Source organism: Phyllobates terribilis, unplaced genomic scaffold (assembly GCF_046119375.1).
Source record: "Phyllobates terribilis strain yellow unplaced genomic scaffold, ASM4611937v1 Scaffold_11__3_contigs__length_659146591, whole genome shotgun sequence".
NCBI classification, from domain to species: Eukaryota; Metazoa; Chordata; class Amphibia; order Anura; family Dendrobatidae; genus Phyllobates; species Phyllobates terribilis.
In genome coordinates, this window is record NW_027362771.1 from 573,473,547 (window position 1) to 573,495,182 (window position 21,636).

Here is a 21,636-nt window from a genome sequence, read left to right on the forward strand (position 1 = left end):
AAAGTTGTAGAATTGAATGGAAAAGTTCTAAGTTGGTGACAAAATCTCTCGAGAAAAGGAGGGAACAGTGCCCCGTGTGAGGCTCGAACTCACGACCTTCAGATTATGAGACTGACACGCTACCTACTGCGCTAACGAGGCAAGCTGTACCTGCAGATCTGCAGAAGTTTATTGTGCATAGCAGAAAACTTTTTTTTTTCATAATGTCACTGAGACATTAGAGCATCTTTTCCCATATGGTCTAGCGGTTAGGATTCCTGGCTCTCACCCAGGTGGCCCGGGTTTGACTCCCGGTATGGGAATGCATCTTTATCTTAGCTACTGCCACCATTCAAAGACTGACACGTGTTTTTCAATCAAAAATGTTTCTGGTAGATTTTCACTTTGCAACAAAAATACTTAACATTGGCGATGCATTATGACTTTTGCAAAAGATTTCCTTTTGTTTCATAGCTTAAGCCTTTTTCAACTACACAGTTTTACACAAAAGTGTCAAGGGACTCAACAAGCCATGTGTCCTGTCTGTCATTAGGGCTCCCATGTTCTTTCTAATCGGAAACAGTTTAGAACTGAATTGGAAAGTTCAGAGTTAGTGACAAAATCTCTTGAGAAAAGGAGGATGCCACGTGTGAGCAAAAAACTCATGATCTTCAAATTATTCAACTGACGTGCCAAAAACCTTGACCATGTAGCGTGTTTCAGCTCTTGTAATGTTGATGTTTTGTATTCAAAGCAAAACACTCTTTTTTTTTTTTTTTTTTTTTTTTTTACACCTGTCTTGCTGTTTACTGTACTGCTTACACCATGTGGAGAAAGACTTAGTTAGTATTCCTGGTTGACTGGTTCGATTCCTGCTATGGGAGAGACTTTTTTTTGGGGACTAGTGTCCACATTCCAAAGCCAACACGTGCCTTGCAGACAGAATCAGTTTAGGTTGGAACTGCTCTTTGCAGCCAAAAATGCAGACCACCAGGTTTTTTGGATATTTATTTGCACAAAAGCTTATTTGATGTCATATCTCAAACCATTCATATCTCTCACTTTTAATTCCTGGGTGTTAAGGGACTCAACAAGCCTTTATCCCTGTTTGTCATTGGAGCTCCCCTTCCATCAATTGGTGATATTTTGCTACTGAATGGAAAAGAGCTGTGACTCTCTAGCCAAGATGGTTGCAAAATCAGTTAAGGAAACACGGTACCAGTGCCCCATGTGAGAATCGAACTCATGACCTTCAGATTACGAGACTGACGCGCTACCTGCTGCGCTAACGAGGCAAAATGCACGTAATAATCTGTGGAAGTTGCTTGTGCAAAGCAGTACACCTCTTTTTTTTCATATTGTAAGTGAGCTGGCAGTACATCTTCTCCCATATGGTCTAGCGGTTAGGATTCCTGGTTTTCACCCAGGCGGCCTGGGTTCGACTCCTGGTATGGGAACGCATCCTTTTCTGCACCGCTGCCAACATTCAAAAACTGACGCGTGTTTTTTAGTCAAACGTATTTCAAGTAGGATTTGTTTTTTTCAGGCAAAAATGCTGAACGCCCGCGTTTTGGCACTTCATTCTGACCCTTCACACAAGATTCAATTTGGATTCGTAGCTCAACTCATTCTCAACCACCCCTTTTTACACTAAAGTGTCAAGGGACTCAACAACTCATGGGTCCGGTAAGTTATTTGGATTCCCATTTCCTTTCTAATGGAAAAAGTTGTAGAATTGAATGGAAAAGTTCTAAGTTGGTGACAAAATCTCTCGAGAAAAGGAGGGAACAGTGCCCCGTGTGAGGCTCGAACTCACGACCTTCAGATTATGAGACTGACACGCTACCTACTGCGCTAACGAGGCAAGCTGTACCTGCAGATCTGCAGAAGTTTATTGTGCATAGCAGAAAACTTTTTTTTTTCATAATGTCACTGAGACATTAGAGCATCTTTTCCCATATGGTCTAGCGGTTAGGATTCCTGGCTCTCACCCAGGTGGCCCGGGTTTGACTCCCGGTATGGGAATGCATCTTTATCTTAGCTACTGCCACCATTCAAAGACTGACACGTGTTTTTCAATCAAAAATGTTTCTGGTAGATTTTCACTTTGCAACAAAAATACTTAACATTGGCGATGCATTATGACTTTTGCAAAAGATTTCCTTTTGTTTCATAGCTTAAGCCTTTTTCAACTACACAGTTTTACACAAAAGTGTCAAGGGACTCAACAAGCCATGTGTCCTGTCTGTCATTAGGGCTCCCATGTTCTTTCTAATCGGAAACAGTTTAGAACTGAATTGGAAAGTTCAGAGTTAGTGACAAAATCTCTTGAGAAAAGGAGGATGCCACGTGTGAGCAAAAAACTCATGATCTTCAAATTATTCAACTGACGTGCCAAAAACCTTGACCATGTAGCGTGTTTCAGCTCTTGTAATGTTGATGTTTTGTATTCAAAGCAAAACACTCTTTTTTTTTTTTTTTTTTTTTTTTTTACACCTGTCTTGCTGTTTACTGTACTGCTTACACCATGTGGAGAAAGACTTAGTTAGTATTCCTGGTTGACTGGTTCGATTCCTGCTATGGGAGAGACTTTTTTTTGGGGACTAGTGTCCACATTCCAAAGCCAACACGTGCCTTGCAGACAGAATCAGTTTAGGTTGGAACTGCTCTTTGCAGCCAAAAATGCAGACCACCAGGTTTTTTGGATATTTATTTGCACAAAAGCTTATTTGATGTCATATCTCAAACCATTCATATCTCTCACTTTTAATTCCTGGGTGTTAAGGGACTCAACAAGCCTTTATCCCTGTTTGTCATTGGAGCTCCCCTTCCATCAATTGGTGATATTTTGCTACTGAATGGAAAAGAGCTGTGACTCTCTAGCCAAGATGGTTGCAAAATCAGTTAAGGAAACACGGTACCAGTGCCCCATGTGAGAATCGAACTCATGACCTTCAGATTACGAGACTGACGCGCTACCTGCTGCGCTAACGAGGCAAAATGCACGTAATAATCTGTGGAAGTTGCTTGTGCAAAGCAGTACACCTCTTTTTTTTCATATTGTAAGTGAGCTGGCAGTACATCTTCTCCCATATGGTCTAGCGGTTAGGATTCCTGGTTTTCACCCAGGCGGCCTGGGTTCGACTCCTGGTATGGGAACGCATCCTTTTCTGCACCGCTGCCAACATTCAAAAACTGACGCGTGTTTTTTAGTCAAACGTATTTCAAGTAGGATTTGTTTTTTTCAGGCAAAAATGCTGAACGCCCGCGTTTTGGCACTTCATTCTGACCCTTCACACAAGATTCAATTTGGATTCGTAGCTCAACTCATTCTCAACCACCCCTTTTTACACTAAAGTGTCAAGGGACTCAACAACTCATGGGTCCGGTAAGTTATTTGGATTCCCATTTCCTTTCTAATGGAAAAAGTTGTAGAATTGAATGGAAAAGTTCTAAGTTGGTGACAAAATCTCTCGAGAAAAGGAGGGAACAGTGCCCCGTGTGAGGCTCGAACTCACGACCTTCAGATTATGAGACTGACACGCTACCTACTGCGCTAACGAGGCAAGCTGTACCTGCAGATCTGCAGAAGTTTATTGTGCATAGCAGAAAACTTTTTTTTTTCATAATGTCACTGAGACATTAGAGCATCTTTTCCCATATGGTCTAGCGGTTAGGATTCCTGGCTCTCACCCAGGTGGCCCGGGTTTGACTCCCGGTATGGGAATGCATCTTTATCTTAGCTACTGCCACCATTCAAAGACTGACACGTGTTTTTCAATCAAAAATGTTTCTGGTAGATTTTCACTTTGCAACAAAAATACTTAACATTGGCGATGCATTATGACTTTTGCAAAAGATTTCCTTTTGTTTCATAGCTTAAGCCTTTTTCAACTACACAGTTTTACACAAAAGTGTCAAGGGACTCAACAAGCCATGTGTCCTGTCTGTCATTAGGGCTCCCATGTTCTTTCTAATCGGAAACAGTTTAGAACTGAATTGGAAAGTTCAGAGTTAGTGACAAAATCTCTTGAGAAAAGGAGGATGCCACGTGTGAGCAAAAAACTCATGATCTTCAAATTATTCAACTGACGTGCCAAAAACCTTGACCATGTAGCGTGTTTCAGCTCTTGTAATGTTGATGTTTTGTATTCAAAGCAAAACACTCTTTTTTTTTTTTTTTTTTTTTTTTTTTACACCTGTCTTGCTGTTTACTGTACTGCTTACACCATGTGGAGAAAGACTTAGTTAGTATTCCTGGTTGACTGGTTCGATTCCTGCTATGGGAGAGACTTTTTTTTGGGGACTAGTGTCCACATTCCAAAGCCAACACGTGCCTTGCAGACAGAATCAGTTTAGGTTGGAACTGCTCTTTGCAGCCAAAAATGCAGACCACCAGGTTTTTTGGATATTTATTTGCACAAAAGCTTATTTGATGTCATATCTCAAACCATTCATATCTCTCACTTTTAATTCCTGGGTGTTAAGGGACTCAACAAGCCTTTATCCCTGTTTGTCATTGGAGCTCCCCTTCCATCAATTGGTGATATTTTGCTACTGAATGGAAAAGAGCTGTGACTCTCTAGCCAAGATGGTTGCAAAATCAGTTAAGGAAACACGGTACCAGTGCCCCATGTGAGAATCGAACTCATGACCTTCAGATTACGAGACTGACGCGCTACCTGCTGCGCTAACGAGGCAAAATGCACGTAATAATCTGTGGAAGTTGCTTGTGCAAAGCAGTACACCTCTTTTTTTTCATATTGTAAGTGAGCTGGCAGTACATCTTCTCCCATATGGTCTAGCGGTTAGGATTCCTGGTTTTCACCCAGGCGGCCTGGGTTCGACTCCTGGTATGGGAACGCATCCTTTTCTGCACCGCTGCCAACATTCAAAAACTGACGCGTGTTTTTTAGTCAAACGTATTTCAAGTAGGATTTGTTTTTTTCAGGCAAAAATGCTGAACGCCCGCGTTTTGGCACTTCATTCTGACCCTTCACACAAGATTCAATTTGGATTCGTAGCTCAACTCATTCTCAACCACCCCTTTTTACACTAAAGTGTCAAGGGACTCAACAACTCATGGGTCCGGTAAGTTATTTGGATTCCCATTTCCTTTCTAATGGAAAAAGTTGTAGAATTGAATGGAAAAGTTCTAAGTTGGTGACAAAATCTCTCGAGAAAAGGAGGGAACAGTGCCCCGTGTGAGGCTCGAACTCACGACCTTCAGATTATGAGACTGACACGCTACCTACTGCGCTAACGAGGCAAGCTGTACCTGCAGATCTGCAGAAGTTTATTGTGCATAGCAGAAAACTTTTTTTTTTCATAATGTCACTGAGACATTAGAGCATCTTTTCCCATATGGTCTAGCGGTTAGGATTCCTGGCTCTCACCCAGGTGGCCCGGGTTTGACTCCCGGTATGGGAATGCATCTTTATCTTAGCTACTGCCACCATTGAAAGACTGACACGTGTTTTTCAATCAAAAATGTTTCTGGTAGATTTTCACTTTGCAACAAAAATACTTAACATTGGCGATGCATTATGACTTTTGCAAAAGATTTCCTTTTGTTTCATAGCTTAAGCCTTTTTCAACTACACAGTTTTACACAAAAGTGTCAAGGGACTCAACAAGCCATGTGTCCTGTCTGTCATTAGGGCTCCCATGTTCTTTCTAATCGGAAACAGTTTAGAACTGAATTGGAAAGTTCAGAGTTAGTGACAAAATCTCTTGAGAAAAGGAGGATGCCACGTGTGAGCAAAAAACTCATGATCTTCAAATTATTCAACTGACGTGCCAAAAACCTTGACCATGTAGCGTGTTTCAGCTCTTGTAATGTTGATGTTTTGTATTCAAAGCAAAACACTCTTTTTTTTTTTTTTTTTTTTTTTTTTAACACCTGTCTTGCTGTTTACTGTACTGCTTACACCATGTGGAGAAAGACTTAGTTAGTATTCCTGGTTGACTGGTTCGATTCCTGCTATGGGAGAGACTTTTTTTTGGGGACTAGTGTCCACATTCCAAAGCCAACACGTGCCTTGCAGACAGAATCAGTTTAGGTTGGAACTGCTCTTTGCAGCCAAAAATGCAGACCACCAGGTTTTTTGGATATTTATTTGCACAAAAGCTTATTTGATGTCATATCTCAAACCATTCATATCTCTCACTTTTAATTCCTGGGTGTTAAGGGACTCAACAAGCCTTTATCCCTGTTTGTCATTGGAGCTCCCCTTCCATCAATTGGTGATATTTTGCTACTGAATGGAAAAGAGCTGTGACTCTCTAGCCAAGATGGTTGCAAAATCAGTTAAGGAAACACGGTACCAGTGCCCCATGTGAGAATCGAACTCATGACCTTCAGATTACGAGACTGACGCGCTACCTGCTGCGCTAACGAGGCAAAATGCACGTAATAATCTGTGGAAGTTGCTTGTGCAAAGCAGTACACCTCTTTTTTTTCATATTGTAAGTGAGCTGGCAGTACATCTTCTCCCATATGGTCTAGCGGTTAGGATTCCTGGTTTTCACCCAGGCGGCCTGGGTTCGACTCCTGGTATGGGAACGCATCCTTTTCTGCACCGCTGCCAACATTCAAAAACTGACGCGTGTTTTTTAGTCAAACGTATTTCAAGTAGGATTTGTTTTTTTCAGGCAAAAATGCTGAACGCCCGCGTTTTGGCACTTCATTCTGACCCTTCACACAAGATTCAATTTGGATTCGTAGCTCAACTCATTCTCAACCACCCCTTTTTACACTAAAGTGTCAAGGGACTCAACAACTCATGGGTCCGGTAAGTTATTTGGATTCCCATTTCCTTTCTAATGGAAAAAGTTGTAGAATTGAATGGAAAAGTTCTAAGTTGGTGACAAAATCTCTCGAGAAAAGGAGGGAACAGTGCCCCGTGTGAGGCTCGAACTCACGACCTTCAGATTATGAGACTGACACGCTACCTACTGCGCTAACGAGGCAAGCTGTACCTGCAGATCTGCAGAAGTTTATTGTGCATAGCAGAAAACTTTTTTTTTTCATAATGTCACTGAGACATTAGAGCATCTTTTCCCATATGGTCTAGCGGTTAGGATTCCTGGCTCTCACCCAGGTGGCCCGGGTTTGACTCCCGGTATGGGAATGCATCTTTATCTTAGCTACTGCCACCATTCAAAGACTGACACGTGTTTTTCAATCAAAAATGTTTCTGGTAGATTTTCACTTTGCAACAAAAATACTTAACATTGGCGATGCATTATGACTTTTGCAAAAGATTTCCTTTTGTTTCATAGCTTAAGCCTTTTTCAACTACACAGTTTTACACAAAAGTGTCAAGGGACTCAACAAGCCATGTGTCCTGTCTGTCATTAGGGCTCCCATGTTCTTTCTAATCGGAAACAGTTTAGAACTGAATTGGAAAGTTCAGAGTTAGTGACAAAATCTCTTGAGAAAAGGAGGATGCCACGTGTGAGCAAAAAACTCATGATCTTCAAATTATTCAACTGACGTGCCAAAAACCTTGACCATGTAGCGTGTTTCAGCTCTTGTAATGTTGATGTTTTGTATTCAAAGCAAAACACTCTTTTTTTTTTTTTTTTTTTTTTTTTTTACACCTGTCTTGCTGTTTACTGTACTGCTTACACCATGTGGAGAAAGACTTAGTTAGTATTCCTGGTTGACTGGTTCGATTCCTGCTATGGGAGAGACTTTTTTTTGGGGACTAGTGTCCACATTCCAAAGCCAACACGTGCCTTGCAGACAGAATCAGTTTAGGTTGGAACTGCTCTTTGCAGCCAAAAATGCAGACCACCAGGTTTTTTGGATATTTATTTGCACAAAAGCTTATTTGATGTCATATCTCAAACCATTCATATCTCTCACTTTTAATTCCTGGGTGTTAAGGGACTCAACAAGCCTTTATCCCTGTTTGTCATTGGAGCTCCCCTTCCATCAATTGGTGATATTTTGCTACTGAATGGAAAAGAGCTGTGACTCTCTAGCCAAGATGGTTGCAAAATCAGTTAAGGAAACACGGTACCAGTGCCCCATGTGAGAATCGAACTCATGACCTTCAGATTACGAGACTGACGCGCTACCTGCTGCGCTAACGAGGCAAAATGCACGTAATAATCTGTGGAAGTTGCTTGTGCAAAGCAGTACACCTCTTTTTTTTCATATTGTAAGTGAGCTGGCAGTACATCTTCTCCCATATGGTCTAGCGGTTAGGATTCCTGGTTTTCACCCAGGCGGCCTGGGTTCGACTCCTGGTATGGGAACGCATCCTTTTCTGCACCGCTGCCAACATTCAAAAACTGACGCGTGTTTTTTAGTCAAACGTATTTCAAGTAGGATTTGTTTTTTTCAGGCAAAAATGCTGAACGCCCGCGTTTTGGCACTTCATTCTGACCCTTCACACAAGATTCAATTTGGATTCGTAGCTCAACTCATTCTCAACCACCCCTTTTTACACTAAAGTGTCAAGGGACTCAACAACTCATGGGTCCGGTAAGTTATTTGGATTCCCATTTCCTTTCTAATGGAAAAAGTTGTAGAATTGAATGGAAAAGTTCTAAGTTGGTGACAAAATCTCTCGAGAAAAGGAGGGAACAGTGCCCCGTGTGAGGCTCGAACTCACGACCTTCAGATTATGAGACTGACACGCTACCTACTGCGCTAACGAGGCAAGCTGTACCTGCAGATCTGCAGAAGTTTATTGTGCATAGCAGAAAACTTTTTTTTTTCATAATGTCACTGAGACATTAGAGCATCTTTTCCCATATGGTCTAGCGGTTAGGATTCCTGGCTCTCACCCAGGTGGCCCGGGTTTGACTCCCGGTATGGGAATGCATCTTTATCTTAGCTACTGCCACCATTGAAAGACTGACACGTGTTTTTCAATCAAAAATGTTTCTGGTAGATTTTCACTTTGCAACAAAAATACTTAACATTGGCGATGCATTATGACTTTTGCAAAAGATTTCCTTTTGTTTCATAGCTTAAGCCTTTTTCAACTACACAGTTTTACACAAAAGTGTCAAGGGACTCAACAAGCCATGTGTCCTGTCTGTCATTAGGGCTCCCATGTTCTTTCTAATCGGAAACAGTTTAGAACTGAATTGGAAAGTTCAGAGTTAGTGACAAAATCTCTTGAGAAAAGGAGGATGCCACGTGTGAGCAAAAAACTCATGATCTTCAAATTATTCAACTGACGTGCCAAAAACCTTGACCATGTAGCGTGTTTCAGCTCTTGTAATGTTGATGTTTTGTATTCAAAGCAAAACACTCTTTTTTTTTTTTTTTTTTTTTTTTTAACACCTGTCTTGCTGTTTACTGTACTGCTTACACCATGTGGAGAAAGACTTAGTTAGTATTCCTGGTTGACTGGTTCGATTCCTGCTATGGGAGAGACTTTTTTTTGGGGACTAGTGTCCACATTCCAAAGCCAACACGTGCCTTGCAGACAGAATCAGTTTAGGTTGGAACTGCTCTTTGCAGCCAAAAATGCAGACCACCAGGTTTTTTGGATATTTATTTGCACAAAAGCTTATTTGATGTCATATCTCAAACCATTCATATCTCTCACTTTTAATTCCTGGGTGTTAAGGGACTCAACAAGCCTTTATCCCTGTTTGTCATTGGAGCTCCCCTTCCATCAATTGGTGATATTTTGCTACTGAATGGAAAAGAGCTGTGACTCTCTAGCCAAGATGGTTGCAAAATCAGTTAAGGAAACACGGTACCAGTGCCCCATGTGAGAATCGAACTCATGACCTTCAGATTACGAGACTGACGCGCTACCTGCTGCGCTAACGAGGCAAAATGCACGTAATAATCTGTGGAAGTTGCTTGTGCAAAGCAGTACACCTCTTTTTTTTCATATTGTAAGTGAGCTGGCAGTACATCTTCTCCCATATGGTCTAGCGGTTAGGATTCCTGGTTTTCACCCAGGCGGCCTGGGTTCGACTCCTGGTATGGGAACGCATCCTTTTCTGCACCGCTGCCAACATTCAAAAACTGACGCGTGTTTTTTAGTCAAACGTATTTCAAGTAGGATTTGTTTTTTTCAGGCAAAAATGCTGAACGCCCGCGTTTTGGCACTTCATTCTGACCCTTCACACAAGATTCAATTTGGATTCGTAGCTCAACTCATTCTCAACCACCCCTTTTTACACTAAAGTGTCAAGGGACTCAACAACTCATGGGTCCGGTAAGTTATTTGGATTCCCATTTCCTTTCTAATGGAAAAAGTTGTAGAATTGAATGGAAAAGTTCTAAGTTGGTGACAAAATCTCTCGAGAAAAGGAGGGAACAGTGCCCCGTGTGAGGCTCGAACTCACGACCTTCAGATTATGAGACTGACACGCTACCTACTGCGCTAACGAGGCAAGCTGTACCTGCAGATCTGCAGAAGTTTATTGTGCATAGCAGAAAACTTTTTTTTTTCATAATGTCACTGAGACATTAGAGCATCTTTTCCCATATGGTCTAGCGGTTAGGATTCCTGGCTCTCACCCAGGTGGCCCGGGTTTGACTCCCGGTATGGGAATGCATCTTTATCTTAGCTACTGCCACCATTCAAAGACTGACACGTGTTTTTCAATCAAAAATGTTTCTGGTAGATTTTCACTTTGCAACAAAAATACTTAACATTGGCGATGCATTATGACTTTTGCAAAAGATTTCCTTTTGTTTCATAGCTTAAGCCTTTTTCAACTACACAGTTTTACACAAAAGTGTCAAGGGACTCAACAAGCCATGTGTCCTGTCTGTCATTAGGGCTCCCATGTTCTTTCTAATCGGAAACAGTTTAGAACTGAATTGGAAAGTTCAGAGTTAGTGACAAAATCTCTTGAGAAAAGGAGGATGCCACGTGTGAGCAAAAAACTCATGATCTTCAAATTATTCAACTGACGTGCCAAAAACCTTGACCATGTAGCGTGTTTCAGCTCTTGTAATGTTGATGTTTTGTATTCAAAGCAAAACACTCTTTTTTTTTTTTTTTTTTTTTTTTTTTACACCTGTCTTGCTGTTTACTGTACTGCTTACACCATGTGGAGAAAGACTTAGTTAGTATTCCTGGTTGACTGGTTCGATTCCTGCTATGGGAGAGACTTTTTTTTGGGGACTAGTGTCCACATTCCAAAGCCAACACGTGCCTTGCAGACAGAATCAGTTTAGGTTGGAACTGCTCTTTGCAGCCAAAAATGCAGACCACCAGGTTTTTTGGATATTTATTTGCACAAAAGCTTATTTGATGTCATATCTCAAACCATTCATATCTCTCACTTTTAATTCCTGGGTGTTAAGGGACTCAACAAGCCTTTATCCCTGTTTGTCATTGGAGCTCCCCTTCCATCAATTGGTGATATTTTGCTACTGAATGGAAAAGAGCTGTGACTCTCTAGCCAAGATGGTTGCAAAATCAGTTAAGGAAACACGGTACCAGTGCCCCATGTGAGAATCGAACTCATGACCTTCAGATTACGAGACTGACGCGCTACCTGCTGCGCTAACGAGGCAAAATGCACGTAATAATCTGTGGAAGTTGCTTGTGCAAAGCAGTACACCTCTTTTTTTTCATATTGTAAGTGAGCTGGCAGTACATCTTCTCCCATATGGTCTAGCGGTTAGGATTCCTGGTTTTCACCCAGGCGGCCTGGGTTCGACTCCTGGTATGGGAACGCATCCTTTTCTGCACCGCTGCCAACATTCAAAAACTGACGCGTGTTTTTTAGTCAAACGTATTTCAAGTAGGATTTGTTTTTTTCAGGCAAAAATGCTGAACGCCCGCGTTTTGGCACTTCATTCTGACCCTTCACACAAGATTCAATTTGGATTCGTAGCTCAACTCATTCTCAACCACCCCTTTTTACACTAAAGTGTCAAGGGACTCAACAACTCATGGGTCCGGTAAGTTATTTGGATTCCCATTTCCTTTCTAATGGAAAAAGTTGTAGAATTGAATGGAAAAGTTCTAAGTTGGTGACAAAATCTCTCGAGAAAAGGAGGGAACAGTGCCCCGTGTGAGGCTCGAACTCACGACCTTCAGATTATGAGACTGACACGCTACCTACTGCGCTAACGAGGCAAGCTGTACCTGCAGATCTGCAGAAGTTTATTGTGCATAGCAGAAAACTTTTTTTTTTCATAATGTCACTGAGACATTAGAGCATCTTTTCCCATATGGTCTAGCGGTTAGGATTCCTGGCTCTCACCCAGGTGGCCCGGGTTTGACTCCCGGTATGGGAATGCATCTTTATCTTAGCTACTGCCACCATTGAAAGACTGACACGTGTTTTTCAATCAAAAATGTTTCTGGTAGATTTTCACTTTGCAACAAAAATACTTAACATTGGCGATGCATTATGACTTTTGCAAAAGATTTCCTTTTGTTTCATAGCTTAAGCCTTTTTCAACTACACAGTTTTACACAAAAGTGTCAAGGGACTCAACAAGCCATGTGTCCTGTCTGTCATTAGGGCTCCCATGTTCTTTCTAATCGGAAACAGTTTAGAACTGAATTGGAAAGTTCAGAGTTAGTGACAAAATCTCTTGAGAAAAGGAGGATGCCACGTGTGAGCAAAAAACTCATGATCTTCAAATTATTCAACTGACGTGCCAAAAACCTTGACCATGTAGCGTGTTTCAGCTCTTGTAATGTTGATGTTTTGTATTCAAAGCAAAACACTCTTTTTTTTTTTTTTTTTTTTTTTTTTAACACCTGTCTTGCTGTTTACTGTACTGCTTACACCATGTGGAGAAAGACTTAGTTAGTATTCCTGGTTGACTGGTTCGATTCCTGCTATGGGAGAGACTTTTTTTTGGGGACTAGTGTCCACATTCCAAAGCCAACACGTGCCTTGCAGACAGAATCAGTTTAGGTTGGAACTGCTCTTTGCAGCCAAAAATGCAGACCACCAGGTTTTTTGGATATTTATTTGCACAAAAGCTTATTTGATGTCATATCTCAAACCATTCATATCTCTCACTTTTAATTCCTGGGTGTTAAGGGACTCAACAAGCCTTTATCCCTGTTTGTCATTGGAGCTCCCCTTCCATCAATTGGTGATATTTTGCTACTGAATGGAAAAGAGCTGTGACTCTCTAGCCAAGATGGTTGCAAAATCAGTTAAGGAAACACGGTACCAGTGCCCCATGTGAGAATCGAACTCATGACCTTCAGATTACGAGACTGACGCGCTACCTGCTGCGCTAACGAGGCAAAATGCACGTAATAATCTGTGGAAGTTGCTTGTGCAAAGCAGTACACCTCTTTTTTTTCATATTGTAAGTGAGCTGGCAGTACATCTTCTCCCATATGGTCTAGCGGTTAGGATTCCTGGTTTTCACCCAGGCGGCCTGGGTTCGACTCCTGGTATGGGAACGCATCCTTTTCTGCACCGCTGCCAACATTCAAAAACTGACGCGTGTTTTTTAGTCAAACGTATTTCAAGTAGGATTTGTTTTTTTCAGGCAAAAATGCTGAACGCCCGCGTTTTGGCACTTCATTCTGACCCTTCACACAAGATTCAATTTGGATTCGTAGCTCAACTCATTCTCAACCACCCCTTTTTACACTAAAGTGTCAAGGGACTCAACAACTCATGGGTCCGGTAAGTTATTTGGATTCCCATTTCCTTTCTAATGGAAAAAGTTGTAGAATTGAATGGAAAAGTTCTAAGTTGGTGACAAAATCTCTCGAGAAAAGGAGGGAACAGTGCCCCGTGTGAGGCTCGAACTCACGACCTTCAGATTATGAGACTGACACGCTACCTACTGCGCTAACGAGGCAAGCTGTACCTGCAGATCTGCAGAAGTTTATTGTGCATAGCAGAAAACTTTTTTTTTTCATAATGTCACTGAGACATTAGAGCATCTTTTCCCATATGGTCTAGCGGTTAGGATTCCTGGCTCTCACCCAGGTGGCCCGGGTTTGACTCCCGGTATGGGAATGCATCTTTATCTTAGCTACTGCCACCATTCAAAGACTGACACGTGTTTTTCAATCAAAAATGTTTCTGGTAGATTTTCACTTTGCAACAAAAATACTTAACATTGGCGATGCATTATGACTTTTGCAAAAGATTTCCTTTTGTTTCATAGCTTAAGCCTTTTTCAACTACACAGTTTTACACAAAAGTGTCAAGGGACTCAACAAGCCATGTGTCCTGTCTGTCATTAGGGCTCCCATGTTCTTTCTAATCGGAAACAGTTTAGAACTGAATTGGAAAGTTCAGAGTTAGTGACAAAATCTCTTGAGAAAAGGAGGATGCCACGTGTGAGCAAAAAACTCATGATCTTCAAATTATTCAACTGACGTGCCAAAAACCTTGACCATGTAGCGTGTTTCAGCTCTTGTAATGTTGATGTTTTGTATTCAAAGCAAAACACTCTTTTTTTTTTTTTTTTTTTTTTTTTTACACCTGTCTTGCTGTTTACTGTACTGCTTACACCATGTGGAGAAAGACTTAGTTAGTATTCCTGGTTGACTGGTTCGATTCCTGCTATGGGAGAGACTTTTTTTTGGGGACTAGTGTCCACATTCCAAAGCCAACACGTGCCTTGCAGACAGAATCAGTTTAGGTTGGAACTGCTCTTTGCAGCCAAAAATGCAGACCACCAGGTTTTTTGGATATTTATTTGCACAAAAGCTTATTTGATGTCATATCTCAAACCATTCATATCTCTCACTTTTAATTCCTGGGTGTTAAGGGACTCAACAAGCCTTTATCCCTGTTTGTCATTGGAGCTCCCCTTCCATCAATTGGTGATATTTTGCTACTGAATGGAAAAGAGCTGTGACTCTCTAGCCAAGATGGTTGCAAAATCAGTTAAGGAAACACGGTACCAGTGCCCCATGTGAGAATCGAACTCATGACCTTCAGATTACGAGACTGACGCGCTACCTGCTGCGCTAACGAGGCAAAATGCACGTAATAATCTGTGGAAGTTGCTTGTGCAAAGCAGTACACCTCTTTTTTTTCATATTGTAAGTGAGCTGGCAGTACATCTTCTCCCATATGGTCTAGCGGTTAGGATTCCTGGTTTTCACCCAGGCGGCCTGGGTTCGACTCCTGGTATGGGAACGCATCCTTTTCTGCACCGCTGCCAACATTCAAAAACTGACGCGTGTTTTTTAGTCAAACGTATTTCAAGTAGGATTTGTTTTTTTCAGGCAAAAATGCTGAACGCCCGCGTTTTGGCACTTCATTCTGACCCTTCACACAAGATTCAATTTGGATTCGTAGCTCAACTCATTCTCAACCACCCCTTTTTACACTAAAGTGTCAAGGGACTCAACAACTCATGGGTCCGGTAAGTTATTTGGATTCCCATTTCCTTTCTAATGGAAAAAGTTGTAGAATTGAATGGAAAAGTTCTAAGTTGGTGACAAAATCTCTCGAGAAAAGGAGGGAACAGTGCCCCGTGTGAGGCTCGAACTCACGACCTTCAGATTATGAGACTGACACGCTACCTACTGCGCTAACGAGGCAAGCTGTACCTGCAGATCTGCAGAAGTTTATTGTGCATAGCAGAAAACTTTTTTTTTTCATAATGTCACTGAGACATTAGAGCATCTTTTCCCATATGGTCTAGCGGTTAGGATTCCTGGCTCTCACCCAGGTGGCCCGGGTTTGACTCCCGGTATGGGAATGCATCTTTATCTTAGCTACTGCCACCATTGAAAGACTGACACGTGTTTTTCAATCAAAAATGTTTCTGGTAGATTTTCACTTTGCAACAAAAATACTTAACATTGGCGATGCATTATGACTTTTGCAAAAGATTTCCTTTTGTTTCATAGCTTAAGCCTTTTTCAACTACACAGTTTTACACAAAAGTGTCAAGGGACTCAACAAGCCATGTGTCCTGTCTGTCATTAGGGCTCCCATGTTCTTTCTAATCGGAAACAGTTTAGAACTGAATTGGAAAGTTCAGAGTTAGTGACAAAATCTCTTGAGAAAAGGAGGATGCCACGTGTGAGCAAAAAACTCATGATCTTCAAATTATTCAACTGACGTGCCAAAAACCTTGACCATGTAGCGTGTTTCAGCTCTTGTAATGTTGATGTTTTGTATTCAAAGCAAAACACTCTTTTTTTTTTTTTTTTTTTTTTTTTTAACACCTGTCTTGCTGTTTACTGTACTGCTTACACCATGTGGAGAAAGACTTAGTTAGTATTCCTGGTTGACTGGTTCGATTCCTGCTATGGGAGAGACTTTTTTTTGGGGACTAGTGTCCACATTCCAAAGCCAACACGTGCCTTGCAGACAGAATCAGTTTAGGTTGGAACTGCTCTTTGCAGCCAAAAATGCAGACCACCAGGTTTTTTGGATATTTATTTGCACAAAAGCTTATTTGATGTCATATCTCAAACCATTCATATCTCTCACTTTTAATTCCTGGGTGTTAAGGGACTCAACAAGCCTTTATCCCTGTTTGTCATTGGAGCTCCCCTTCCATCAATTGGTGATATTTTGCTACTGAATGGAAAAGAGCTGTGACTCTCTAGCCAAGATGGTTGCAAAATCAGTTAAGGAAACACGGTACCAGTGCCCCATGTGAGAATCGAACTCATGACCTTCAGATTACGAGACTGACGCGCTACCTGCTGCGCTAACGAGGCAAAATGCACGTAATAATCTGTGGAAGTTGCTTGTGCAAAGCAGTACACCTCTTTTTTTTCATATTGTAAGTGAGCTGGCAGTACATCTTCTCCCATATGGTCTAGCGGTTAGGATTCCTGGTTTTCACCCAGGCGGCCTGGGTTCGACTCCTGGTATGGGAACGCATCCTTTTCTGCACCGCTGCCAACATTCAAAAACTGACGCGTGTTTTTTAGTCAAACGTATTTCAAGTAGGATTTGTTTTTTTCAGGCAAAAATGCTGAACGCCCGCGTTTTGGCACTTCATTCTGACCCTTCACACAAGATTCAATTTGGATTCGTAGCTCAACTCATTCTCAACCACCCCTTTTTACACTAAAGTGTCAAGGGACTCAACAACTCATGGGTCCGGTAAGTTATTTGGATTCCCATTTCCTTTCTAATGGAAAAAGTTGTAGAATTGAATGGAAAAGTTCTAAGTTGGTGACAAAATCTCTCGAGAAAAGGAGGGAACAGTGCCCCGTGTGAGGCTCGAACTCACGACCTTCAGATTATGAGACTGACACGCTACCTACTGCGCTAACGAGGCAAGCTGTACCTGCAGATCTGCAGAAGTTTATTGTGCATAGCAGAAAACTTTTTTTTTTCATAATGTCACTGAGACATTAGAGCATCTTTTCCCATATGGTCTAGCGGTTAGGATTCCTGGCTCTCACCCAGGTGGCCCGGGTTTGACTCCCGGTATGGGAATGCATCTTTATCTTAGCTACTGCCACCATTGAAAGACTGACACGTGTTTTTCAATCAAAAATGTTTCTGGTAGATTTTCACTTTGCAACAAAAATACTTAACATTGGCGATGCATTATGACTTTTGCAAAAGATTTCCTTTTGTTTCATAGCTTAAGCCTTTTTCAACTACACAGTTTTACACAAAAGTGTCAAGGGACTCAACAAGCCATGTGTCCTGTCTGTCATTAGGGCTCCCATGTTCTTTCTAATCGGAAACAGTTTAGAACTGAATTGGAAAGTTCAGAGTTAGTGACAAAATCTCTTGAGAAAAGGAGGATGCCACGTGTGAGCAAAAAACTCATGATCTTCAAATTATTCAACTGACGTGCCAAAAACCTTGACCATGTAGCGTGTTTCAGCTCTTGTAATGTTGATGTTTTGTATTCAAAGCAAAACACTCTTTTTTTTTTTTTTTTTTTTTTTTTTAACACCTGTCTTGCTGTTTACTGTACTGCTTACACCATGTGGAGAAAGACTTAGTTAGTATTCCTGGTTGACTGGTTCGATTCCTGCTATGGGAGAGACTTTTTTTTGGGGACTAGTGTCCACATTCCAAAGCCAACACGTGCCTTGCAGACAGAATCAGTTTAGGTTGGAACTGCTCTTTGCAGCCAAAAATGCAGACCACCAGGTTTTTTGGATATTTATTTGCACAAAAGCTTATTTGATGTCATATCTCAAACCATTCATATCTCTCACTTTTAATTCCTGGGTGTTAAGGGACTCAACAAGCCTTTATCCCTGTTTGTCATTGGAGCTCCCCTTCCATCAATTGGTGATATTTTGCTACTGAATGGAAAAGAGCTGTGACTCTCTAGCCAAGATGGTTGCAAAATCAGTTAAGGAAACACGGTACCAGTGCCCCATGTGAGAATCGAACTCATGACCTTCAGATTACGAGACTGACGCGCTACCTGCTGCGCTAACGAGGCAAAATGCACGTAATAATCTGTGGAAGTTGCTTGTGCAAAGCAGTACACCTCTTTTTTTTCATATTGTAAGTGAGCTGGCAGTACATCTTCTCCCATATGGTCTAGCGGTTAGGATTCCTGGTTTTCACCCAGGCGGCCTGGGTTCGACTCCTGGTATGGGAACGCATCCTTTTCTGCACCGCTGCCAACATTCAAAAACTGACGCGTGTTTTTTAGTCAAACGTATTTCAAGTAGGATTTGTTTTTTTCAGGCAAAAATGCTGAACGCCCGCGTTTTGGCACTTCATTCTGACCCTTCACACAAGATTCAATTTGGATTCGTAGCTCAACTCATTCTCAACCACCCCTTTTTACACTAAAGTGTCAAGGGACTCAACAACTCATGGGTCCGGTAAGTTATTTGGATTCCCATTTCCTTTCTAATGGAAAAAGTTGTAGAATTGAATGGAAAAGTTCTAAGTTGGTGACAAAATCTCTCGAGAAAAGGAGGGAACAGTGCCCCGTGTGAGGCTCGAACTCACGACCTTCAGATTATGAGACTGACACGCTACCTACTGCGCTAACGAGGCAAGCTGTACCTGCAGATCTGCAGAAGTTTATTGTGCATAGCAGAAAACTTTTTTTTTTCATAATGTCACTGAGACATTAGAGCATCTTTTCCCATATGGTCTAGCGGTTAGGATTCCTGGCTCTCACCCAGGTGGCCCGGGTTTGACTCCCGGTATGGGAATGCATCTTTATCTTAGCTACTGCCACCATTGAAAGACTGACACGTGTTTTTCAATCAAAAATGTTTCTGGTAGATTTTCACTTTGCAACAAAAATACTTAACATTGGCGATGCATTATGACTTTTGCAAAAGATTTCCTTTTGTTTCATAGCTTAAGCCTTTTTCAACTACACAGTTTTACACAAAAGTGTCAAGGGACTCAACAAGCCATGTGTCCTGTCTGTCATTAGGGCTCCCATGTTCTTTCTAATCGGAAACAGTTTAGAACTGAATTGGAAAGTTCAGAGTTAGTGACAAAATCTCTTGAGAAAAGGAGGATGCCACGTGTGAGCAAAAAACTCATGATCTTCAAATTATTCAACTGACGTGCCAAAAACCTTGACCATGTAGCGTGTTTCAGCTCTTGTAATGTTGATGTTTTGTATTCAAAGCAAAACACTCTTTTTTTTTTTTTTTTTTTTTTTTTTAACACCTGTCTTGCTGTTTACTGTACTGCTTACACCATGTGGAGAAAGACTTAGTTAGTATTCCTGGTTGACTGGTTCGATTCCTGCTATGGGAGAGACTTTTTTTTGGGGACTAGTGTCCACATTCCAAAGCCAACACGTGCCTTGCAGACAGAATCAGTTTAGGTTGGAACTGCTCTTTGCAGCCAAAAATGCAGACCACCAGGTTTTTTGGATATTTATTTGCACAAAAGCTTATTTGATGTCATATCTCAAACCATTCATATCTCTCACTTTTAATTCCTGGGTGTTAAGGGACTCAACAAGCCTTTATCCCTGTTTGTCATTGGAGCTCCCCTTCCATCAATTGGTGATATTTTGCTACTGAATGGAAAAGAGCTGTGACTCTCTAGCCAAGATGGTTGCAAAATCAGTTAAGGAAACACGGTACCAGTGCCCCATGTGAGAATCGAACTCATGACCTTCAGATTACGAGACTGACGCGCTACCTGCTGCGCTAACGAGGCAAAATGCACGTAATAATCTGTGGAAGTTGCTTGTGCAAAGCAGTACACCTCTTTTTTTTCATATTGTAAGTGAGCTGGCAGTACATCTTCTCCCATATGGTCTAGCGGTTAGGATTCCTGGTTTTCACCCAGGCGGCCTGGGTTCGACTCCTGGTATGGGAACGCATCCTTTTCTGCACCGCTGCCAACATTCAAAAACTGACGCGTGTTTTTTAGTCAAACGTATTTCAAGTAGGATTTGTTTTTTTCAGGCAAAAATGCTGAACGCCCGCGTTTTGGCACTTCATTCTGACCCTTCACACAAGATTCAATTTGGATTCGTAGCTCAACTCATTCTCAACCACCCCTTTTTACACTAAAGTGTCAAGGGACTCAACAACTCATGGGTCCGGTAAGTTATTTGGATTCCCATTTCCTTTCTAATGGAAAAAGTTGTAGAATTGAATGGAAAAGTTCTAAGTTGGTGACAAAATCTCTCGAGAAAAGGAGGGAACAGTGCCCCGTGTGAGGCTCGAACTCACGACCTTCAGATTATGAGACTGACACGCTACCTACTGCGCTAACGAGGCAAGCTGTACCTGCAGATCTGCAGAAGTTTATTGTGCATAGCAGAAAACTTTTTTTTTTCATAATGTCACTGAGACATTAGAGCATCTTTTCCCATATGGTCTAGCGGTTAGGATTCCTGGCTCTCACCCAGGTGGCCCGGGTTTGACTCCCGGTATGGGAATGCATCTTTATCTTAGCTACTGCCACCATTCAAAGACTGACACGTGTTTTTCAATCAAAAATGTTTCTGGTAGATTTTCACTTTGCAACAAAAATACTTAACATTGGCGATGCATTATGACTTTTGCAAAAGATTTCCTTTTGTTTCATAGCTTAAGCCTTTTTCAACTACACAGTTTTACACAAAAGTGTCAAGGGACTCAACAAGCCATGTGTCCTGTCTGTCATTAGGGCTCCCATGTTCTTTCTAATCGGAAACAGTTTAGAACTGAATTGGAAAGTTCAGAGTTAGTGACAAAATCTCTTGAGAAAAGGAGGATGCCACGTGTGAGCAAAAAACTCATGATCTTCAAATTATTCAACTGACGTGCCAAAAACCTTGACCATGTAGCGTGTTTCAGCTCTTGTAATGTTGATGTTTTGTATTCAAAGCAAAACACTCTTTTTTTTTTTTTTTTTTTTTTTTTTTACACCTGTCTTGCTGTTTACTGTACTGCTTACACCATGTGGAGAAAGACTTAGTTAGTATTCCTGGTTGACTGGTTCGATTCCTGCTATGGGAGAGACTTTTTTTTGGGGACTAGTGTCCACATTCCAAAGCCAACACGTGCCTTGCAGACAGAATCAGTTTAGGTTGGAACTGCTCTTTGCAGCCAAAAATGCAGACCACCAGGTTTTTTGGATATTTATTTGCACAAAAGCTTATTTGATGTCATATCTCAAACCATTCATATCTCTCACTTTTAATTCCTGGGTGTTAAGGGACTCAACAAGCCTTTATCCCTGTTTGTCATTGGAGCTCCCCTTCCATCAATTGGTGATATTTTGCTACTGAATGGAAAAGAGCTGTGACTCTCTAGCCAAGATGGTTGCAAAATCAGTTAAGGAAACACGGTACCAGTG

General features: G+C 41.5%; 25 non-coding genes across 25 annotated transcripts; 12 read left to right on the forward strand and 13 right to left on the reverse strand.

Annotated features, from left to right (window-relative positions):
- Positions 1 to 68: 68 nt before the first annotated feature.
- Positions 69 to 141, reverse strand: TRNAM-CAU (transfer RNA methionine (anticodon CAU)). Its single transcript has one exon. It is a non-coding gene; the product is annotated as a tRNA-Met (tRNA).
- Positions 142 to 1,364: 1,223 nt separating this feature from the next.
- TRNAE-UUC (transfer RNA glutamic acid (anticodon UUC)) lies at positions 1,365 to 1,436 on the forward strand. The gene has a single exon. It is a non-coding gene; the product is annotated as a tRNA-Glu (tRNA).
- Positions 1,437 to 1,770: 334 nt separating this feature from the next.
- Positions 1,771 to 1,843, reverse strand: TRNAM-CAU (transfer RNA methionine (anticodon CAU)). The gene has a single exon. It is a non-coding gene; the product is annotated as a tRNA-Met (tRNA).
- A 1,223-nt stretch (positions 1,844 to 3,066) lies between these two features.
- On the forward strand, positions 3,067 to 3,138 carry TRNAE-UUC (transfer RNA glutamic acid (anticodon UUC)). Its single transcript has one exon. It is a non-coding gene; the product is annotated as a tRNA-Glu (tRNA).
- Positions 3,139 to 3,472: 334 nt separating this feature from the next.
- TRNAM-CAU (transfer RNA methionine (anticodon CAU)) lies at positions 3,473 to 3,545 on the reverse strand. Its single transcript has one exon. It is a non-coding gene; the product is annotated as a tRNA-Met (tRNA).
- Positions 3,546 to 4,769: 1,224 nt separating this feature from the next.
- Positions 4,770 to 4,841, forward strand: TRNAE-UUC (transfer RNA glutamic acid (anticodon UUC)). The gene has a single exon. It is a non-coding gene; the product is annotated as a tRNA-Glu (tRNA).
- Positions 4,842 to 5,175: 334 nt separating this feature from the next.
- On the reverse strand, positions 5,176 to 5,248 carry TRNAM-CAU (transfer RNA methionine (anticodon CAU)). Its single transcript has one exon. It is a non-coding gene; the product is annotated as a tRNA-Met (tRNA).
- Positions 5,249 to 6,472: 1,224 nt separating this feature from the next.
- On the forward strand, positions 6,473 to 6,544 carry TRNAE-UUC (transfer RNA glutamic acid (anticodon UUC)). Its single transcript has one exon. It is a non-coding gene; the product is annotated as a tRNA-Glu (tRNA).
- Positions 6,545 to 6,878: 334 nt separating this feature from the next.
- Positions 6,879 to 6,951, reverse strand: TRNAM-CAU (transfer RNA methionine (anticodon CAU)). Its single transcript has one exon. It is a non-coding gene; the product is annotated as a tRNA-Met (tRNA).
- A 1,224-nt stretch (positions 6,952 to 8,175) lies between these two features.
- TRNAE-UUC (transfer RNA glutamic acid (anticodon UUC)) lies at positions 8,176 to 8,247 on the forward strand. Its single transcript has one exon. It is a non-coding gene; the product is annotated as a tRNA-Glu (tRNA).
- A 334-nt stretch (positions 8,248 to 8,581) lies between these two features.
- TRNAM-CAU (transfer RNA methionine (anticodon CAU)) lies at positions 8,582 to 8,654 on the reverse strand. Its single transcript has one exon. It is a non-coding gene; the product is annotated as a tRNA-Met (tRNA).
- Positions 8,655 to 9,877: 1,223 nt separating this feature from the next.
- Positions 9,878 to 9,949, forward strand: TRNAE-UUC (transfer RNA glutamic acid (anticodon UUC)). The gene has a single exon. It is a non-coding gene; the product is annotated as a tRNA-Glu (tRNA).
- Positions 9,950 to 10,283: 334 nt separating this feature from the next.
- On the reverse strand, positions 10,284 to 10,356 carry TRNAM-CAU (transfer RNA methionine (anticodon CAU)). The gene has a single exon. It is a non-coding gene; the product is annotated as a tRNA-Met (tRNA).
- Positions 10,357 to 11,580: 1,224 nt separating this feature from the next.
- Positions 11,581 to 11,652, forward strand: TRNAE-UUC (transfer RNA glutamic acid (anticodon UUC)). Its single transcript has one exon. It is a non-coding gene; the product is annotated as a tRNA-Glu (tRNA).
- Positions 11,653 to 11,986: 334 nt separating this feature from the next.
- Positions 11,987 to 12,059, reverse strand: TRNAM-CAU (transfer RNA methionine (anticodon CAU)). The gene has a single exon. It is a non-coding gene; the product is annotated as a tRNA-Met (tRNA).
- A 1,224-nt stretch (positions 12,060 to 13,283) lies between these two features.
- Positions 13,284 to 13,355, forward strand: TRNAE-UUC (transfer RNA glutamic acid (anticodon UUC)). The gene has a single exon. It is a non-coding gene; the product is annotated as a tRNA-Glu (tRNA).
- A 334-nt stretch (positions 13,356 to 13,689) lies between these two features.
- On the reverse strand, positions 13,690 to 13,762 carry TRNAM-CAU (transfer RNA methionine (anticodon CAU)). The gene has a single exon. It is a non-coding gene; the product is annotated as a tRNA-Met (tRNA).
- Positions 13,763 to 14,985: 1,223 nt separating this feature from the next.
- TRNAE-UUC (transfer RNA glutamic acid (anticodon UUC)) lies at positions 14,986 to 15,057 on the forward strand. The gene has a single exon. It is a non-coding gene; the product is annotated as a tRNA-Glu (tRNA).
- Positions 15,058 to 15,391: 334 nt separating this feature from the next.
- On the reverse strand, positions 15,392 to 15,464 carry TRNAM-CAU (transfer RNA methionine (anticodon CAU)). Its single transcript has one exon. It is a non-coding gene; the product is annotated as a tRNA-Met (tRNA).
- Positions 15,465 to 16,688: 1,224 nt separating this feature from the next.
- TRNAE-UUC (transfer RNA glutamic acid (anticodon UUC)) lies at positions 16,689 to 16,760 on the forward strand. Its single transcript has one exon. It is a non-coding gene; the product is annotated as a tRNA-Glu (tRNA).
- A 334-nt stretch (positions 16,761 to 17,094) lies between these two features.
- Positions 17,095 to 17,167, reverse strand: TRNAM-CAU (transfer RNA methionine (anticodon CAU)). Its single transcript has one exon. It is a non-coding gene; the product is annotated as a tRNA-Met (tRNA).
- A 1,224-nt stretch (positions 17,168 to 18,391) lies between these two features.
- Positions 18,392 to 18,463, forward strand: TRNAE-UUC (transfer RNA glutamic acid (anticodon UUC)). Its single transcript has one exon. It is a non-coding gene; the product is annotated as a tRNA-Glu (tRNA).
- A 334-nt stretch (positions 18,464 to 18,797) lies between these two features.
- TRNAM-CAU (transfer RNA methionine (anticodon CAU)) lies at positions 18,798 to 18,870 on the reverse strand. The gene has a single exon. It is a non-coding gene; the product is annotated as a tRNA-Met (tRNA).
- A 1,224-nt stretch (positions 18,871 to 20,094) lies between these two features.
- TRNAE-UUC (transfer RNA glutamic acid (anticodon UUC)) lies at positions 20,095 to 20,166 on the forward strand. The gene has a single exon. It is a non-coding gene; the product is annotated as a tRNA-Glu (tRNA).
- A 334-nt stretch (positions 20,167 to 20,500) lies between these two features.
- On the reverse strand, positions 20,501 to 20,573 carry TRNAM-CAU (transfer RNA methionine (anticodon CAU)). Its single transcript has one exon. It is a non-coding gene; the product is annotated as a tRNA-Met (tRNA).
- Positions 20,574 to 21,636: the final 1,063 nt, after the last annotated feature.